At 36.2% G+C, this 22,537-nt stretch overlaps 1 non-coding gene across 1 annotated transcript; it reads left to right on the plus strand.

Moving 5' to 3' along the window:
- Nucleotides 1-236: 236 nt before the first annotated feature.
- LOC123278394 (U6 spliceosomal RNA) lies at nucleotides 237-339 on the plus strand. Its single transcript, XR_006515756.1, has one exon. It is a non-coding gene; the product is annotated as a U6 spliceosomal RNA (small nuclear RNA).
- Nucleotides 340-22,537: the final 22,198 nt, after the last annotated feature.

A 22,537-nucleotide genomic window follows, 5' to 3' on the forward strand; every position in this document is an offset into this window, starting at 1 on the left:
TTCAAAAGTTACATCAGAGCCTATTTACATAGTTGTATTATTATTTCCTTATAAAGGAATATGGTAATATAATGAGACATTTTAAATGTATTATGTGATGGTCGCTGAGACATATAAAAGTCACTGTTCACAGTGGACAATTATATAAAAATAAAAACATCAAAGAAAGGGAACAAATGACAGTGCCAGAAAAAGGATAAAAATCTTTAATTAGTTTGTATTAGAAAGAAAAAATAGTACTCACTTCGGCAGCCCATATACTAAAATTGGAACAATATAGAGTTAGCCTGGGCCCTGCGCAAGGATGACACTCAAATTCGTGAAGCGTTCCATATCTTTTTGGGCACATGTGTCGTGATGGATTATAATTAGTTTTTGGGTGGTGAACATGATGTGATCTGCACAGAGTTTGAGGTACATCTGAGGGCTATATAATGTTATAATCCAATGTTACTGCAATAAAAAAAAAAGAAAGAAAAAATAAGTGATAAATGATTTGGTGAGGGCATAGGGAGGAGTTAAATGAATGATTAAATCTATTTAATGGATTAAACAAGAAGATATTGGATGACTAAATAAGATTAGAAAATGATCATTTTATAGAAACTTAAAAGTGCCTCAAATGATTTTTCATTAGTTCTTTTTATTTCTTCAACTAATATGTTTTGAGTGTGCTTCTGTGTTAGTTCAGAGAACATGAGATAAGTAACATCTGGTCCTTGCCAAGAAGGAGATTACAGTCTTGGAACAAGAGATAGTTTATATAAGGCTTTGTTTTCTCTCTTTTATTGCATGTCTATGATGGAAATCATAATGAGTATGATGGGAATGTGAAGGAAGTTTGGCAGAAGAGTGAATTATCCTTAGGAATATGAGAAAATGAGTCAGGGGTAAGAATATCTATTTATACGTATTTGTAAGGCATCCTGAGTAAGACTGTGCTGATTGCACAAAGGCAAGGACATTCCATTGCTGTATAGTACATCTCAAGCATAGAATGTGGGAGGAGAGGGTTAGAGATAACCACAGGCGAGACTGTGGATATTTTCATTGAAAGTTCAGCCTCCGAAGCACAGAAATCTTTGGTTCTTAAATGAGGATGCCCAGGCAAATCATCAGGACACTGGGTTGGAGGATGGCTGGCATGTAATTGGGCCGTCAGACCATGAGAGAGTGAAAGACGGATTTAAAACAGGGCATTTGGAATTAGAAACTTCTGGCATCATGAAGGGCCATAGCTTATAGCATGGATCAGCAGTATGTTTATGGTAAGAAAAAAAAGTCAAACGATATTTCCTTTTGGGATGCTCCCTCTGTGTATGATGCTAATCAAGATACTTCCTCAGTGGTACCTTCATCTACCCTAATATGTCCTAAATGTTCTACTGAGTATCTTCAAATTAACTTCAATTAAATGCTTGACTTGTTTTGAACAATATATATTAAATTCCTTAAAAGAAGAATCAGATGATAGCTTTTGTTTGCTTCAGTAATTTTTTTGAAAGGTATGTGGTTGACCTTTATGGAAGATCATTAAGAGAAAACATCTTATGATATTCACATTCGAAGAAACACATGTTAGTATCTCCCAAACTAAAAGTGAATTCTGGGTACCCCTAAACTCTACATCATATTTCAGTTATGTTCCTATCTCTCTCTAACCTGTTCAAAGCAAACCTTCTCAATAGGGTTATCTACATTTGCTGTCTCTCCTCTCTCAGCAACTATTCACTCTTCAACCTACACCAATGTGGCTTCATCCCCAAGCATGGTCCATAAGATGCCATTTAACCCACTCTTGTCAAGGTCACTTACAATCTCCAGGCTGCTAAATCCAAGGAACATTTCTCTGTCCTCATCTTACTAGACCTCCTAGCAACATTTGACAAAGTTTGCCATTCCTTCCTTCTTGAAACACTTTCTTTTTGACTTTAATGACACCACACTGGACATAGCACCCATATTAATGATTGATTATGAATGATAGATTTATATTTTTCTCTTTACCATGGTTCTAATTTTCTTTTTACATTTCCATTTATGCTTATGCCTTATTTGTGAGGTACCTTAAATCCATGTGGGAAAAAGAATGCATATAATTAAGATAAAATATTAAATATGCAATCAATAATATTGGCTATCTTATGGTTAAAGGATGTCGTAAAGCAATTCAAAGAACCTATAACCATGGACCTAGTCAAATAGAATTGCATGTGTAAGTACATTATCTAAAAAGATATAATGTCAACAGTGTCAAATAAAGAGAATTTATACATATATACAGACTACTTAAAGATGCACGTAATTCCTATGAAATAAAGAACTAGAGAGGATTACGGCAACAATAGAAATCGAGCTCAAGAAAGACTAAGAGACAATATACAGTTGAATTCTCTTTCAAGTAAAGAGTCCATTTTCTTAGGAAAAGGCCCTCATTAACCTTGAGATTCAATAGCAGCTTCTATGAAACATTCCTAACCAGAAAACATGGAATAGCTTATTAGTATGGGCCAGTGGTGTAATCACAGAACCACTGGATGGGAGTCAGAGCAGGTGGATTAAAAATAACGGTGTTGCACCTTAGCTGTCTAGGGAATGATTGGTTTAGACCTGTGCAGGCAAAGGAAGCACAGCACTTATACAGTTATTAAAATAAGTATCTTGCTTTTGAATACATTTCAGAGGGAGATTATTTTATAAACCAAATAGTAAGTGAGAATTGGCAAATGGAAAAAATTTTTTACCAATACATGTCTCTATATAAAGGTGAATTCTACTGATTTTCAAAAAAAGTGGACATGGAATGTTGACAGCTTTTATTGTGGCATTTTACTCTTTCTGAGGAGATGGTTGTGCTCAAGTCTGAAAAGCCAGTGAAATTCTTGGTTGAGAAAAAGATTTCATAGAAATTAGAGGCATGGTCATGGAGTTTGGACAGCAAGTATCTCTTCCTTGGATGGCTTTTCTAAGATTAAAGATTATGCCAAAGATAATAAAATAGCTGTTTGCTGAATAAACATAGGATTAAAAGGCTTTTTAAGTTAAAAAGTAATAAATCGATTTAGGAGAAAAAGGGTAATTAAGCAATGAGTATTTTTTGGCTTAAAGTTTATCAATGTGTAGTATGTATCAAAATTCTTGTTTTAGTTGCTGACTTTCATCTCAGCAATTCTACCTCTAGCAGTCAGTCCAATGGAAAAAATCAGAAATAGGCACAAAGAATGATGGAAGAATAATAATTGAAGTGCCTGGTTCTCCCTACTCCCAGGGCAAACCTTGGACGAGGACTTGTGTTTGTGTGGTAATACCAGGACAAAAGAATGAGGGACAGGAAGACTGAGGGAAGGAGAAAAAGCTATAGTAAGTGACTATTGTAAAGGTCACCAGCTGGGGCGTCATCCCACCTGGGATCTCCTCAAGAGCCCATTGAACGATTCTCAGAATTTTTCTCTCAAGGATCAACTGGGAGAAGCGTTCATCCATGAGAGTTCATCTTCTCTTGGTTGAGGGCTGCTTTGAAGGCATCACCTCTGTTCTCCATCCCCCTACAGTCTTCATGGATTAGGGTCATTTCTTGGGCATTCTTGACCTCCTATTGGGAGAAAGACATCTGCTTTAGGAGAGATGCTGTCAGCCCACAGAGAATTAATGCCCAAACAAAACTGTCTACTACAGTTGTTGCTGGAATCAATAGTGAGGTCTAGAGCATAGTGGTGGGGCATCAGAGGCATTTGAAACACTAATTATGTCAGGGGTTTTTTTTTGAGGAAGATCAGCCCTGAGCTAACTACTGCCAACCCTCCTCTTTTTGCTGAGGAAGACTGGCTAACATCTATGCCCATCTTCCTCTACTTTATACATGGGACACCTATCACAGCATGGCTTTTGCCAAGCAGTGCTGTGTCCACATCTGGGATCCGAACCGGTGAACCCTAGGCTGCCAAGAAGCAGAATGTACGCACTTAACCACTGCACCACCGGGCAGGCCCCATGTGGTTATTTATTCAAAAAATTGGAAATGACCAAATAAACCAAATATACACAAAAGTGGACTTTGGTTATTATAGTGTATAAGCTATATAGTGTTTAGCCTACGTGACAAAATATTTTGCAGCCACTTAAATATGTTTTAGAAGAATATTTAATGCTTTGGGAAATTGTTCATAGCATTAAGTTAACAAAATAGATAATAAAAGATATTTACAGGTCTTAATCATTTATATATGCATAAATAATTTAAAAATATATATTGACATATTAACGGTGGTTATTTGTGGGTAGTAGGATTATAGGTTATCTTCATTTTCTCTTTTGTGCTTTTCCATATTTTCTAAAATTTTTACAAAGAACATGTAGTATTTTAGTAATTAAAAAGTCAATGCAAAAAAAATTCCATTGCATAGAATTCACCCTATATTCTCACTGTCCAGGAGTTTATCCAGGTTTTGTAAACTATGGATTCACTGTAAAATCTTTTTCTCTACCATATGTTCAATGTATGGCCAAAATGCCCATTACAAATTTGACTGCCTTTGACTTGGTGATGCAGTCTCAGCTCATGTCTCCCCATCTCTCATTGACTGACCCTACAAAGCAACACTGTGTGCTTGGAGTTTCATCAATGTTTCAGTATAGATAAGAGCATATTCACTTGCTTAATTGAATTATTTCTCTTGAAGCAGCCAGTAGAAACAGAAGAGCCAGAAATGAAAAAGAGTGTTGAGAAAAATTAAGCTGCCATTCAACACAAGTTGTGTTACAAAAATACTTACGGAATTACTTATTTCCTGAGAATGAAACAGTGTCCTGTACTGGAAAATTGTAAAGGAGGCTTTGCGGTTACTGATACTCCGTAGTCACTTAATATGGACCAGAACCTGATGTCATGTGACAACACACTCCCAGAAGGGATGCTGTCCTCTCTGGTTTAGTTCATGCTTCTTTTTTCAAGAGCCTCACATATTAAAGAACTGAGAGTTGAGAACATACAGTTTATCTGAACAGGTTATATTTAAGGCATGAACAACAGTGGAAAACCTAGCAGATGGATCATGGTTAAGTGAGTGAAAACAACTGATTTGGGAAGCAGAGAACTTACATCATAGCTGAAAGCAACAAAATGCCAGCTGTAACCTGCTGAGAAAATAGCAATGGCAGAAAAGAAAGAAACTAATCTGGCTTGTAGTAGTTGGAAATGGAGTTGCTTTTTTCAAGCAGAGTTTAGACTAATAGTGAACTTAAGAGGAAAAAAAAGAATTAGAATTTGTGCCAGATTGAAATTGTATCTCAAAAAATTATCTTCAAATATTTGAAAGAATAGAAAATACTACTTATTTAGCAAATGGACTTTTTCTTTCTGCTACATTTTATTAGTTTTACAGAAAGTTGACCATTAGTAAATCAACATTGCATATGATAGAAATCAGGAATCAGTACTTTATCTTGATAGTATTATCATATTGGAAAATTTCACTTCTTTATGGAAACCTCAGAAACTATGTACCTTTGACAAGGACACCCCTTCCAGTCAAAATTATGAATTCATTTATTCAGCAAATATTTTTTCACATCTACAAGATACCCAATATCATAATTGACTCTGAAGACAAAGATGAAAAAGGTGGACATTTTTGTTATGAACCCCCAGTGTAAAAGAGGAAATCAATGATGTAAAACATAACACTGTGGCACCACTTGCAAATACAAGGGTCAGAAAGAGGCCATGGAGTGTAATGGCTAAGCACATGGACTCAGGAGGGATTTGCCTGTGTTTAGACTCTTCCTTTACCACCCACTTACAATCTGAGTACCTTTGGACTGGTTGCTTAAACTACTTCTTCGTTTCCTCATCTATAAAACAAGGATAATAATAATGCATTTGCCTTTCTTAATCTAAACGATTTAATATGATTCATGCATATGCAAATCAAGATATGTAAAGAACAGTGTCTGGTGTGTGTTAAGTGTTATGTCTCAGCTAATGCCATAAAAAACCTAAGGATTAGTGGATAAGTAAAGGATAGAATGTTGCTGGGAAGAATTTGTCAGGAAAAGATTAACAGAAGAAGCCTCTAAAGATGATTGACAGCTATATCACTCCTGGTATTTATCCAAAGAACAAAAAACCATTAATTCAAAAAGATATATGCAACCTTATATTCATTGCAACATTATTTGAAACAATTTAAGTACCCATCAATGGGTAAATGGATAAAGAAGATGTAGTATATATATGTAATGGAGTACTACTCAGCTGTAAGAAAAAAAAATGAAATCTTTCCATTTGTGCCAACATGGATGGACCTTGAGGGCATTGTGCTAAGCAAAATAAGTCAAATGGAAAAAGACAAATACTGTATGATGTCACTCATATGTGGAAGATAAAAACAACAACAAATGAACACATGGGCACGGAGAATAGATTGGTAGTTCCGAGAAAGGAAGTGGGGGGTAAAAGGGCACATGCCTATGGTGATGGATGGCATCTAGACTTTGGGTGGTGAATACAATGTAACCTTCACAGAAATTGAAATAGAATGATATACACCTGAAATTTATATAATGTTATAAACCAATGTGACTTCAATAAAAAAATAAATAAAAAATAAAGATGATGGAGAATTGGTGAGAATGAGAATGTGATCTAAAATTATTCTAGGTAATAGAAGTCATTTTTAAGCAAAAAATAGTAATAAAATGCAAAAAACTTAAAACTGGTTTTGGAGGCCGGCCCCATGGTGTAGTGGTTAAGTTCAGCACACTCTGCCTTGGCAGCCCAGGTTTGTGCGTTCAGATCCCAGGTGCAGACCTACACCACTTGTCAGCCATGCTGTGGCAGTGACCCAAACACACAATAGAGGAAGATTGGCACAGGTGTTAGCTCAGGGCTAATCTTCCTCAAGCAAAAAAAGAGGAAGGCAAATCTTCCTCATACACACACACAAAAAACCTGATTTTGGTGGCTTGGGTGGATATTTGTGTGATCAAGATTTTTTTACAGTATCATAGTAATGTATATTGCAGCTGGCTGTCATACTCAGAAAATCTAAGGCCCAGTAATTTTTACTACTCCTATCTTTACAATGGATTTCTACTCTGCCTCCAAACTTCATATTTCTCAATAAATGTAATCGGATATTTTCAATGTTTCAGCCACCTGGACAGTATCTAAGTAAACATACTGACTTTGCTTCTAAATATGTCTGTGGTTACTAACGAGTCATTAAGAGACTAGATGATTTTTCTTAAATTTATAGGAATTGGCCCCAAGAACTTCAAGTGAAACGTATTAGATTGAAAGCTCTTTGAGGGCTACTCTTATGTGTTTTTCATTTTAGTGATGCATTCAACAGACACCCCAGAATGTGCTAGGTATTGTACATTTTAATGTAATAGCTGCTGGTGAAAGTGGAGCTAGATGTGGAAAGGGTGTTAGAAGAGTGTAGTTCATGCTGTACTGCTGTCTGGAGTTAGGTCGATAGGTTCTGTATATGTTTTACTACTGTTATCTTTCTTCAATTATTTTCAGTGATTGTGGGATTGGTATATAGAAAACTAAAAGAAAACAGACCTTAATTTGGACCAACCACTGATGATTACACGTGTAATTAATGGGGAAGACTGTTTGCTGGTATTTATTTTAGAACCCATCCCATCCCTGCCAAAGAAAATGGCAGCGCTGAAACTTCACATTTTGAAACAGCCAGTTCATTTGGCTGCCATGAACTTGTGGCTGTAATAGATTTATTTGATTTTTTATACTGCATATGTAAGAGTCAAAATTTATACAGGGCAGAGAGTTTTATTTTCATTTGATAATAGCTCTTTGGTTTTGATATAGATTAAATGAAATCCATGGCATAGACTCTGGGATATGAAATCATATGTCTTAAAATATATTTAATTTGTGTTTCCTCATACTGTTGAGACATTTCAGTAGCCCAATAGATACCACAAGTTAGTCTAATGAAGGCCGTGGGTGACTTCCATGCCATAGTCTATGGAACTCTGACATGTTCATAATTAACCAAAGTCTGGGGATTCAGTTCTAAGTCGGTCTTTTGCCCAAGTATTCAGTTCTTGAATGTGATTAAGAAGCTGAATTTTAGTTTTGAGAATTTGGCTTCAGTTCCTAGAAGCCATGCTACTGAAATCATTTGGTTTCTAAGCATTTTTTTATGAAGGGGATAATTTCCATAAAATGGTATGTTTTTTAGAGATATTTCCGCTCAATATTCTGTATAACACAATTCTTTCTACACAACATTCTCTTGCCTTTGCATGGCTGATTCTTCTTCGCCTCTCAGATTTCAGCTTAAATATCACTTCCTAAAAGGCTTTTCCTGAAGGATCTTTGTAGCTTCCACCAGAACATTCCCTACCTCAAATTATTTTAAATCATTGTGATAAATTTATCATATATGATACCTAGCATTAACATATTTTTAAATGCCCCCAAAACAAGGAAATTGTCAACTGTTCTTCTTGTTTTTGCTGTGTGTAATTCAGATAATTATTTATCGACATTTTGAAGTTGTTTCCCTTTCCTAACTCTGTGGAATGTTAGAAAAGCTTAATAAAAACAAGCAAATTTGTCCCGATTTTCTTAGCTGAATATACAAGGTCAAAGCAGCCAGCATTTGTTTATATTTAGTTGTATATTAATGTTTATAGGAAGATTTTCAAAAGAACAAATTTTCTTCAAAGCCTCTGATAGTACTTTTTTGTGTGAGGAAGATTGTCACTGAGCTAACATCTGTGCCAATCTTCCTTTATTTTATGTGGGATGCCACCACAGCATGGCTTGGTGAGCAGTGCAAACTCTGGGCTGCTGAAGTGGAGCACGGGAACTTAACCACTCGGCTACGGGGCTGACCCCTCTGATAGTATTTTTAAGTCCTCTTTTTCTCCTTTCTCTCACCATAAACTCAGTGCAACTATACACCTTCTCTACTCCAGAACTCTGGGGATCTGCTCTTGATTGTCACACAAATCTCTTAAATTCAGCAGGTTCAAAACTGAACTCATCTTATACCCTCCAAACGCTGCTCCTAATGACTCCTCCTCTGATATGCCTTATGTTGATTCTTAGTATCATCTTCCACCATCTCTGAGCCAAGATCTAAGAATGGTGCGGAATTCTTCTCTTTCAATCCACCCCTCTCTAAGTCACCATGCATATCTCTATATATTTAGGTATACACAAATACCTATTTATCTGTAATACTTATAAATACCTGTCTGTTTGTAATATCTACCTGTTTATCTATCTACCTATCTATCTATCTATTGTATATTTGTTTATGTACCTATAAGTCTATTTTGCTCTTTAATAAAATTCAAATCAGTTCCTTCCTCTCCATCCCCACCATTTTTGCCGTGTCCCGAGTTCAGGTCATTTTTTGGTCTCAGTTACTGAATTCACATTCCTGTGATGCCACCTCCAGTTACTTCTACCAACACAGAGTGATTTTTCCTAAAAGTCTCTCTCTTCTGCCTAAACTCCCTCTATGGCTCCTGAATGACTTCATCTTAGGATGAATTACATCTTAGGATAAGATACACAACTCTTCCTGATGTTGCCCTTGCTACTTTTCAGTTTTATCTTTTCCTTTTCCCCACTTTGAACTTTACACATAAAAATGCAGTACTGCTTGTAATACCAGGATGTACTCTTCTTGCTCTTCTTTTCCACGTCTCCTGAATGTTTGCACATTCATGTTTTCTCTGTGAAACGATCCGTGCTTTACTTGTCCCAGTGAATTACTGCGTGCCCTTCAAAATTCAGCTAAGTTATAGTTTCATCTGAAATGAATTATCAAGCCTTTCATTTCAGGGAACTTCTTCCTGTTCCCATAGTGTTGTGAATATCCCTACCAGTATTTATTTCTCTGTATTTACTGTTTTTTAAAATTTTTCTGCCTCCTCCACCTGGCTTTGAGCTTGTTTAAGAGAAGGAGTATGTTCTTTATCTAAATCTCTGGTATACAGCATGATGTCTAGCCCAAGATATATGCTCAACATATGTAGGTGAATGAAAAAAAAAATAGTCATGGAACCAAGAACACTGGCTTCTATTTGAAAAAATTCTGCAACTGGGAAAAGGAGATGTAAAAGTGATTGGTACGCAAAATTTTGCCTCAAGTTCTGCTTTCTGTGTGTCAGGAAATGTTCTCAGAATTTTTTTTTGTCTGTGAATGCATTCGGTCAGTGCAATTAGCCTAGGAGATGAATGCTATTATTATTCATTTCCATATCAGGAAGTTGAGACACAAAGGAATTTATTTACCTAAGAGCATGCATTTTCTTAGCCTAGATTCCTCAGAAAGCAGAGTCTAAGGCAAAGAGTTATGTGCTAAAATTTTATGAGGGAATGCAAAACCAAGGGAGCAGGAGTTAGAGAAAAGGGACTGAGACCGAGAAGAAGAGAGTCAACATAATGTAGTGTTACTGAGCCGATCAGTACTTGATTTCAAGTGCAAGTGTTCTGGATCTCTCAGGACCATCTTCTGAGAGGCCTTATGATGAATGCATCTCAATACTGTCCATTGTAGGAGAGGAAAAGGGAAGAATTATCCATGGGCTCATGGGTCCTATTGGTCAAATGTTTTTCCCACATTTATTTCAGGATTGGACAAGCACGTTGTCGAAAGGATGCCCTGGCATGGTATGTGTTTTCACCCACAGGAATGCACCAGAGAAGGAGGCACAGGAGGCACTGCAAGGGAATGACTCAAGCTAGAGTTGATTTGCTTCCCTCTGAAGCCTTTTGAAGCCTGTGTATAGATCACTGCTGTAGCAATGGCTTGGATGAAATAGCAGCCAAAGGCCCTGGAGAAGGTATGGCTGAAAGGATCTGCAGAGGGGCATAAGAAAAGCCTGATATTTCCCTCTAATAAATGATAAAACCCTTGTCCAAATGCTAGCAGTCTGACTGCAGATCCTATAGTCAGTGTTGCCCTCCAGCCTGGGCAACAGTGGACCTTGCCTAGTGCTTTGGCAGGACATATGTCACAAAGACACACAAAAAATAAAGTTGTTAAAGAGCATATGGATGCCTCTGTTTCTGGCACAGCACCACCTACAAGCCAAAACATCTTCTCTCTTGACTCTATACTGCTTAGGCCCCAGGAAAATGCTTCTCTACATCTTGCTTGCTGCATCTTTATCCAAAGCCATGACTGAGGTTTGTTGAGCTGCTGACATAGAAGACAGACACTGATGCAGAGTATGGGGAGGATTGATCAGCTGAAGCACCTAGGCAAGAGGAAAAGACAACGGAACTTGACAAATCCATCTCTCAGATAGCATGACTACAACAAATTGTTACCTAATATAATATAATTTCTCAGCATTCCAAATCCCAGCATGGGGAAACACCATGAAGGAACATATTTGCAATAGTTGTATGCGGAATTTAAGATTATTCCCTACATGGACAGCTGGATTACTATTGAATGTTAGAATAGTGAATAACCTTATTTTGATAAAATAAGGTTCAGTTGCATTTTTTAAAATTAAAAGTTCAGCCACATCTAAAATCTAGACTTAATTATGTTCATCCAGTATAATTTGTATCCTGCCCATACTTTCAGAAGATAATATTGAATGTTTTAGAGAAGAAATAACTTTCTGAAGCACATATGAGAGAGAATTTGATTATAGTTAACTTTTACATTTGCTTTAATATATACTTCTTGATGAAAATAATTCAACTATTGTGAACTCTGAATATAATTAAATATTATCATTTTAGCTCTTTACATCATTAGATGCCATTAGAACACAACTATGTGAAAATCTTGGTAATAATAGCACAATTCATGATTTTGCTGAAACAAAGGCACAGATAAATTTATGGACTACATATATAATAGTTTATGAATCACATATGTTCATTTTATGCTTATCCAGACATCTTCAGGGGCCGGCCTGGTGGCGCAGTGGTTAAGTGCACATGTTCTGCTTCTCGGCGGCCTCGGGTTCGCTGGTTCGGATCCTGGGTGCGGACATGGCACCGTTTGGCAAAAGCCATGCTGTGGTAGGCGTCCCACGTATAAAACAAAGGAAGATGGGCATGGATGTTAGCTTCAGGACAAGTCTTCCTCAGCAAAAAGAGGAAGACTGGCAGTAGTTAGCTCAGGCCTGATCTGCCTCAAAAAAAAAAAAAAAAAGATTTATCTCCAGCCGGTCAACAGAATATCCACCCATATGCGTTAATAATTGAATTTAGCGATCTCCGGTATTTGGCTGACTCAGTCATTCAAAAACAATAGATTTAATTATATTTTCTAGATTGTTATTATTCGGTTATATACGATAAAATATTTTACTTAACTGTTGGTTAGTTAGAAATATAACTTTTAAATATTTAGATGTAATGTATGTTTGCTCCTATTTGTACTCTTGCCCCAGACTCCACAAATGTTAGGGGTGGTTTTGCATGTTTATAATAAATGCCTATATTTTGCTTTAGCACACTGCAGCCCACACCCTTCCAGTACAGTACACACTCAACTCTATTCCACTCCTACACTATACTGCCTCCCTATTGTTTCAGGGATGGGTCCCGTTGAGCAATCCATTCCAGTTAAATGGTTGTTACTAAATTGACAAAACTAAGATGGCATTTTAGCCCAGTTAAACTATTGGCACTGTGTTTAAATGGAATACGTTTAACTATCCATCTCCAAATATGAAAACAACTATAGATGACAAGGACTAAATACTCCAGCCTACAGTACTGTAGTCCATAATGCTTTTAGCTCTTAAGAAAAGTACTATTCAAATATCAGTTGTCTCCTCCGACCCCTCACAGGATTTCACTCAAGTCATCTTAATTGATTGCTCCTCTTGTGAAGGAACCCTGCTTTTCCTCTTCCCTGACTGAAAGAATAACTCAGAGAAATTGCCTGATGCTATAAATTTTGTAAGGCATTTGCTTATTATCTTATTTTTGTATAAGACAAAATACTTTCTGGACTTGTAGAAATTTTACTGGGTAGTGCTAAAAAGAAGGATTATAGTTTTACTGGTATTTGTATACTCTCTTTTGAATGGATTTCCAATAAGGAGCTTCTGGGGAGGCAGAGGTAATAAAAAATTCATCATTTTTTACCTAAAATGCCATCCCATCTCTACTTTTCCCTGTTGAAGCCACAGACCCTGGGCAGTACTTTTCAAAGAGATACTGTTGTTTTGATACTTAGGTTTTGTTTCTATGTTTTCTCCCCATAATTTCAATTTTGCCATGTTGTACTCAATAAAAATTGGAATATTATAAGATATTCTATTTTTGATCTTCCTGCAAAGGCCAAAGGGGAAGATGTGGCTGCTAAATAACCATCTTGAGAGGGTAACTCTTTTGGTAATAAGCCCATCTGAAACCATAAGGTAATTTAAACATGTTTTGGTTTTTCCTAACAACTATATTTTTATCTCTGATTTCCTCATAGCAATCTCCTGTGATATAAATTTAGATATTTTGTATTTCCATATAGTAGAGATCTTTTTTGTTTTTAATCTTTTATATATAAAAACTAAAACAGGGGCCAGCCCAGTGGCGCAGTGGTTAAGTTCTCACATTGTGCTTTGGTGGCCCAAGTTTCACCAGTTTGGATCCCGGGTGCGGACCTATGCACTGCTTGTCAAGCCATGCTGTGGCAGGCATCCCACATATAAAGTAGAGGAAGATGGGCACGGATGTTAGCTCAGGGCGCGTCTTCCTCAGCAAAAAGAGGAAGGATTGGCAGCAGATGTTAGCTCAGGGCTAATCTTCCTCAAAAACAAAACTAAACTAAACTAAAACAAAGCCTCCCCATTACTTCTTGGTTCTTGTAAAATAAGATTTGGTTATTCAAAAACTATTTTCACTTACAGATTATCAACTTATTGTAGTATATTCGAAGTTAAATTCAGAAATGTGGAATACAGTCTTTTATATATTCTCTGAAGTTTTCTAGCAGAAGTTTGTATAGTTCAGGTCCATTCATATGAGATAGCAAAGCCACTTACAGGTTAAAGTACTTTAAAAATAATTCAAATATTCACTCTTAAGTATCCATGCAAATGAGACAAAAGATTGTCATAATAATTAAATATTTATAAAAAATCCGCTCTGCTTTTTGTGGCGCACAGATGTGTTCTTAGTGATAAATCCTGATGTGGGAGGGAAATGAGGTGCTCAGGCATAACAGCTTTCTCAATGCCAGCAACTCCGCATCTCAGAAGATGTTCTTATGAACTTGACCTGAGCCAAATGGAATCAGCAGGACAGCTGGGAGGTCGCGCACATTCGTGAGGGCAGAGAATCTCTCACCCTTCTGGCTGAGTTAGTTCTACAAATCAAACTTCCTACTACAATTATTTGAGAGTTGAGTAAGAAGTCATGACATCCAGACAACATATTTCCTACAGAATCCTCTTTGGTGCCAGAAGTCTATACAAATTTCCTTCCCCAAGACAGATTGATGCTCGTACTCATGCCAATTTCTGACACGCACTTGACATTCTCGAGCTACAAATAATCAGGCTATTTGGCCTAAAATAAAAACTTTTCAAAGTAAATGAAATAATTTCTTTGGAAAGTTTTAGAGTAGGGAAAGTCTACTCTGTGTGTGTGTATTGTTGTTGCTGCTGCTGCCCTATGCATCTCGTTTCTTTTTAGGTTGTAAAATAACTTAACATCCAGTATTAATATTTATCTTAAATATCTATCATTGCAGTTATCTAAAGTGGCCCCTTTATCTGTGGGGAAAATGACTGCAGATATGTCCTAGAAGTGGATTGTTCTTTGCAAGAACACATATTTTGAGAGCTGGCAACCTCCTGTTAAGGTCAGACAGCTTTTAAAGTCAAGTGGAAGAATTAAATGGCTGTGAAATATTTAGAATGCAAGTTGATGCTTAGAAATTTGCAAATGAAAGTACTTTCAGAAGAAGCCAAAATGTTTTACTGAACTCAAACAAAATAAAATATTTTATCTTTTGGTAGTAAAAGGATAGGCCATGTAAAGTGCAAAACGCTTGAAGTGATATGTTTCTAGGGCCAAAGAACAGATTTATTTATGAGGAGTTTGTAGAATACGACAATTTACTCTACTGTGATGGATTTTTCATGTGGTGGTTTTCAATGTATAAGTGCAAAGTATTTTCTAATCCAGAGTATATGGAACATCCCAGAATCACTAGCTACTCCATCAAATAGCATGTGTTCTGGACACATGGAAAAATCCACCAAGTTCTCTCTTCTATACCTCTGTGATTTGGACACAATAAATCTTTCCACTTGTACTGCCCTTTCATCTTTTCTTCAGTCATGGAAACTCCTCATTCAGCAACAGCCAACTCCAGTATCACCATTGTTAGCATTTGGAGCCTATCTTGACTTCTCTAGGCAAAATGAATTCATTTTTCCAAATCAAACATTTATAATTATTTGATTATAGATATTAAGTTCATTTTTTAGTATACTTTATAATTATTAGAAACCCCAAACCTCAATGTCAAACCATGTATTCTGGGACAGGAGAAAGCATTTGTGTTCCTTTCTATATCCCCAAAACTTTCGCAATGCATTTGGGTGTAGTATGTAGTTGAATCACAATTGTTGAGTCATTGCTGTGCCCCTATACACATTCATTCACTCCACCAATCTATTTCTTTTTCTGTTTCTCTCACTCACCTACTCTTTTCCTTGCTCCCTCTCTAGATTTCCATCCCCAACTTTCACTCATGCCACCACTGGATGCAACTCAGTTCACAAACTCACATTAAGATATCCACTTGGAAGATTTAAAAAAGAATAAGTTACAAAATTCTTTTACCTAGCTTACTTTCTAAGGTTTCAGATAAGACAGTTTTATAAAAAAATGGTGAAAAACCTACTATTTCAGATGATATAATCTAAACCACACACAGACAAATATTATGCAATATGTATTCTAAGAGAAGAAAGGTGGGTAAATCTAAATGTGACACTGAAGGGCTGAATTTACACTCTTTTCCTCCAAAATATCCTGAATGGCATCAATCAGTGCCTGAGACCCTTGGACAACCCATGGACAAGTGGGAACACACCTGTCAATTTGTGTATTAAATTTCTATAAAACCTGATTTCTTTCTTTTTTATTTTAATATAAAATAAATATAAATCAAAGCTCTATTTTATTTGTTATATCACATTGGAGATCATTAGTCTAAAAAGCTTCTCTTTAAATATCTGTATTGTGCTCTGCAAAGGCTATTATAGAGCTATGTTGAAAACATCCTTATACGAAAGTACAAGGAGGTAGAATGGAAGAAAATGCAGAACAAACAGAATTTTTCCCAGTGGTTCTTTTTTTTAAATCTCCTGTGGCTACTAGTTTTTTAAACAGCTTTATTTGAGATATAATTAATCTACCACATAATACACTAATTTAAAGTGTACAATTGAATGATTTTTAGTATATTTACAGAGTCATTCAACCATCATCACAATCAATTTTAGAACATTATCATCATCCCACAAAGAAACCATGTACCCATTAACAGCCAATCCCCATTTCCCCCCAACTCCTGTTCTCCCCTGTCCTAGCCCTAGGCAACCAGTAATCTATGTTCTCTTTCTATATGCCTATTCTGGACATTCCATATAAATGGAATCATAAAATATGTAGTTTTTAATGGGCTTCTTTAAGTTAACGTGTTAATTCATCCATATTATAACATGTATCTGTACTTCCTTCCTTTTTGTAGCCGAATAGTAAGTATTCCATTGTATGGATATACCACGTTATGTATGCATCAGTTGATGGACATTTGAATCCTTTACACTTTTTAGCTATTATAATGCTTCTATGAACATTCATGTACAAGTGTTTGTATGGACACATGTTTTCATTTCTATTGGGCATGTACCTAGGAGTAGAATTATAGGGTCATATGGTCACTATGTTTAACCTTTGGAGGAACTGTCAGACTGCACCATTTTACTTTTTCTACATTTTTTTCCTACCAGCAATATACGAATGTTCCAGTTTCTTCAGATCCTTACCAATATTTGTTATTATTTTCTTTTTGATTACAGTCATCCTAATGGATGTGAAGTGTTATCTCATCTTGGTTTTGATTTGTATTTTCTTGATGGCTAATGGTGTTGAGAATCTTTTCATGTGCTATTTGCCCATTAGTGTATCTTCTTGGAGAAATGCCTATTCAGAATCTTTGCCCCTTTTTAATGGGGATATTTGTCTCTTTATCATTGAATTGTAGAAATTCATTAAGTATTATAAATACCAATCTCTTATCAGATATATGATTTTCAAAATTCCTGCTATTCTGTGGGTTGTCATTGCACTTCCTTGATAGTGTCCTTTGAAGTACAAAAGGTATTGTTTTTGATGATATCCAATTTATCAATTTTTTTCTTCTGTTGCTTGTGCTTTTGGTGTCATAGTTAAGAAACTGTTGCCTAATTTAAGGTCATAAAGATCTATTTGTAGGTTTTCTTCTAAGAGTTTTATAGTTTTAGCTCTGATAGTTAGGTCTTTGATCCATTTTGAGTTAGTTTTTCTATATGGCGTGAGTTCTATTTGTTTTAAAATATTTAGTATCATAAAAAAGTATTTATTTGGTCTTTGTTCCTGGTTCCTGGCACACAGCTTCTAAAAGTCTTAAAATCTCCTGAGTGATTTTTGTATGCTAATAATATGACCAATGAGTGAGGTTCCCTGGATAGCTTCAGGATCAGGGCTGGTTTCCAGAAAGACCAAGGATGATTAGAGTGGGAACATTCAGCCCCACCTCACAGCATCCAGGAAGGGGAGAGAGGCTGGAGAGCAAGTTCAATCACAAATGGTCAATGATTCAGTCATGCCTATGTTATGAAACCACCGCAAATACCTCTAAGTGTTGGGGTTCAGAGAGCTTCTGAGTTAGTGACACAATGATGTTCTTTGGAGGATCATGTGCCTTGAGAGCACATGGAAGTTCCATGCACCCATCCACTCTCCTATACCTTGCATTATGCATCTCTTCCATTTAGCTGTTCATGAGTTGTATTCTTTATAAGAAACTAGGAAACAGAAGTAGAGTGTTTTCCTGAGTTCTGTGAGTTGTTCTAGCATATTATGAAACTTAAGGAGGGGTTTGTGGGAACCCTCGAATTTATAGCTGGTCTGTGAGAAGTACTAGTGGCCCCTGGAGCTTGCGATTGGTATCTGCAGTGGGGGAAGTCTTGTGGGACTAAGCCCTTAACTGGTAGAAACTGTGCTAACTCCAGATAGTAAGTGTCAGAATTGAATTGAATTGTAGGACACTCAGTTGATGTCAGAGAATCAAAGAATCACAGAAGTATAATGTAATGTTGTTTTGACTGTTATTAGAAGTTTTCCATCCTTCCTCCTTCTGTCTCTCTCTCTCACTAAAGTAAATTAAGTCCCACAGTAGAAACAGCAATACATAACAAAATCCATTTGCTCTCCTATACTTCCTAGCCCCAACACAATTAAGGGCCAGTGGATCTTTGAGCAGCTCAGGCAGTGAAAAGCCCATCCATGATTCTCCAGTCTTTCTTTCCTGTTGCTGAACTTTAGAAGATCTTTTTTGAGAAGTCATACTGTCCATCAGCCCAGTCCCTGAGTGATTATGTGGAGTAGAGGCCTCTGCTGACCTATGTTAGACATATAGCATGAATAATATGTACACTTCTATTATGTTAAACCATAGCTTTTTTTTTGTTTTGTTTGTTTTGGCTCCCATAGAATATCACAGCCTATCCTAACATAAGTCTTTCTACTAATAACTTTCCATGAGCTCTTCAACTATTAAGAGGTAGCTCAGCTTTCACGGAGTAATTTGATGTAACTCCTTCCCTCTGCTTCCTAAACAGAATGACCTTAAGAGTATAATTTTTAGATTACAAAATGCCTTACATAAGTTTACACAACTTTTCTACCTGATATTGCTGAGTTAAGCAGAGTTGTACCAATATCCAGACTTTATAGATAAGGAAGCTTGGATTTACAATGGTTAAGGAAATTAATCACTGAACATTGCATGTCCATCCAGCAGCAGATTTGTCCCACAAATCTTAGTCTATTTCCTCCTGGTTAATACACTTTTGGCAATCCTGGCCTTTCAGGACCCCTAGGGCTTCTCTTTCTAAATTGTTTACTTATAATTTTCTATGTTTCTGAATAAACTGAGTGTTTCATATTGTTGGCTCATTTAAGATATTTCAAACAAATAATATATTCAATCACAGTATCAGTCCAATAGATAATGATTGGATTTTTTTCTCAAGCCTTTTTCAAAGTTTGTATGTGAAGTCTTAAAGAATCAAGTATGATCAGTATGATCATGGGCCATAGGTTGGTTACCATCATTCAACGTAGTTTTTAATATAAATTAAGTATTTCATTTCTTGCAGTGTCCTTGTCTGGATTTGGTATCAGGGTAATATTGGCCCTGTAAAATAAGTTTAGAAGAGTTCTTTCTCCTTTAATTTTTTGGAAGAATTTGAGGAGGATTGGGTTTATTCTTCTTTAAGTGTTTCATAGAATTCATCAGTGAAGCCACCTGGCCCAGCGCTTTTCTTTGTTAGGACGTATTTGATTACTCATTCAGTCTCCTTACTCATTATTGGTCTGTTCGGATTTTCTACTTCTTCAGGACTCGATCTTGGTAGGTTGTATATTTTTAAGAATTTATCTATTCTTTTAAGTAATCTAATTTGTTCACATATAATTATTCATAGTAGTCTTTTATACTTCTTTGTATTTCCATGCTATCAGTTGTAAGGTCTTCTCTTTCATTTCTAATTTTATTTGAGTATTCTCTCTTTTCTTCTTAGTCTAGATAAACATTTGTCAATGTTGTTGGTCTTTTCCAAAAACTTTTAGGGGCCAGCCTGGTGGCTCAGCAGTTAAATTCACACGTTCTGCTTCTGTGGTCTGGGGTTCACCAGTTCGGATCCTGAGTGCAGACCTACGCACCACTTGTCAAGCCATGTTGGGGCAGTCATCCCACATATAAATTAGAGGATTATGGGTACAGATGTTAGCTCAGGGCCAGTTTTCCTCAGCAAAACGAGGAGCATTGGCTGCAGATGTTAGCTCAGGGCTAATCTTCCAAAAAAAAAAACCCAACTTTTAGTTTTGTTGATCTTTTCTACCAAGAGGTTTTCCAGCCTCTATTTCATTTCTTTTTGCTCTAATCATCATTATTTCCTTCCTTCTGCTAGCTTGGAGCTTATTTGTTGTTTTGCTAGTTTTCTGAGGTGTAAAGTTAAGTTGTTGATTTGAAATCTTTCTTTTATCTGAATGTAGGCATTTATTGCTATAAAATTCCCTCTTAGAACTGCTTTGCTACATCCCATAAATTTTAGTAGGCTGTGTTTCCAAGGAATAAAAGACATCCAAATTGAAAAAGGAGAGGTAAAATTGTCTCTGTTTGCAGATGACACAATCTTATATTTAGAAAACCTTAAAGACTCCACCATAAAACTGTTAAAACTAATAAACCAATTCAGTAAAGTTACAGGATGCAAAATCAACATACAAAAATCAGTTTGCGTTTCTATACACTAACAATGAACTATCCACAAAAGAAATTAAGAAAACAAGCTCATTTACAATAGCATCAGAAACAATATAATACTTAGGAAGAAACCTAACCAAGGAGGTGAAAGATCTGTACACTGAAAACCATAAAACATTGATGAAAGAGATTAAAGAAGACACAAATACATGGAAAGATATTTCATATTCTTGGATTGAAAAAACTAACATGGCCAAAATGACCGTACAACACAAAGCAATTTAGATTCAACGCAATCCTTATCAAAATTCCAACATTTTTCACGGAAACAGAAAAAACAACCCTTAAATTCATATGCAACCAAAAAAGACCCCAGATATCTAAAGCAATCTTGAGCCAGGTGAACAAAGCTGGAGGCATCATGATTCCTGATTTCAAACTATATTACAAAGCTACAGTAATCAAAAACACATGGTACAGGCATAAAAACAGACACATAGATCAATGGAACAAAGTAGAGAGCCCAGAAATAAGCTCATGCATATATGGTCAATAATTTTCAACAAGGATGCCAAGAACACAAAATTATGAAAGAATAGTCTCTTCAGTAAACACTCTGGGAAAACTGGGTATCTGCATACAAAAAGAATGAAATTGAAAGGTTATCTTACACTATACACAAAAATCAACTCAAAATGGATTAAACACTTAACTGTAAGACCTGGAATTGTAAAACTCCTAGAGGAAAGCATTGGGAAAACCTCCTTGACATTGGTCTTGGCAAAGATTTTTTGGAATTGACATCAAAACACAGGCAACAAAAGCAAAAATAAACAAGTGGGATTGCATCAAACTAAAAGCTTCTGCACAGTAAAGAAAATAATCAACAAAATGAAAACACACCCTATAGAACGGGATAAAATATTTTCAAATTGTATATCTGATAGTGGGTTAATATCTAAAATATATAAGCAACTCCTACAACTCAATAGCAAAATAAATAAGGAACCGTGTTAAAAAATTGGCAAAGGATCTGAAAAGACAGTTCTCCAAAGAAGACATATTAATGTCCAAGAGGTATATGAAAAGGTGCTCAATATCACTAATCATCAGGGAAATGCAGATCAAACCACAATGAGATATCACCTCACAACTTTTAGAATGGCAGTTATTCCAAAAAAAAAAAGGATAGAGGGCTGGCCCTGTGGGGTTGTTGTTAAGTTCTGCACATTCTGCTTCAGCAGCCCAGGTTCATGTATTTAGATCCTGGGTGCTGACCTACACCACTCATCAGTAATGCTGTGGCAGCAACCCACATGTAAAGTGGAGGAAGACTGGCACAGATGTTAGCTCAGTGATGATTTTCCTCATCCAAAAAAAAAAAAAAAAGGAAGTGTTAGCGAGGATATGGGAAAAAGGGAACCCTGATACACTTTTGGTGGGAACGTAAATTGGTACAGTCATTATATAAAATAATATGGAGGTTCCTCAAAACATTAAAAATAGAACTACAATATGATCAAGCAATGCCGCTTCTGGGTATTTATCTGAAAGAATTGAAACCAGGATCTTGAAGGGACATCTGTGCTCCCGTGTTGACTGCAGTGTTACTCACAATAGCAAAGACATGGAAGCAAGTTAAATGTTTATTGACAGATGAATGGATAAAGAAAATATGGTATATATATATTCCATGGAATATAATTGAGCCATAAAAAAGAAGGAAATCCTGCCATTTGTGACAATGTCATACAGAGAAAGACAAATATGTATGATACCACTCATATGTGAAATCTAAAATAGTCAGACTCATAAAAGGGGAGAGTAGAATGGTGGTTGCCAGGAGTTGGGGGGGGGGGGGGGAATGGGGAGATGATGGTCAAAGGGTACAAAATTTCAGTTATGCAAAATAAATAATTTCTGGAGACCTACTAGATAGCATAGTGCCCACAGCTAACAGTAGTATATTTTATCATAAGAGAGTAGATATTATGTTAAGTGTTCTTACCACATGCACA

This window comes from Equus asinus, chromosome 18 (genome assembly GCF_041296235.1).
Source record: "Equus asinus isolate D_3611 breed Donkey chromosome 18, EquAss-T2T_v2, whole genome shotgun sequence".
Lineage (NCBI taxonomy): Eukaryota > Metazoa > Chordata > Mammalia > Perissodactyla > Equidae > Equus > Equus asinus.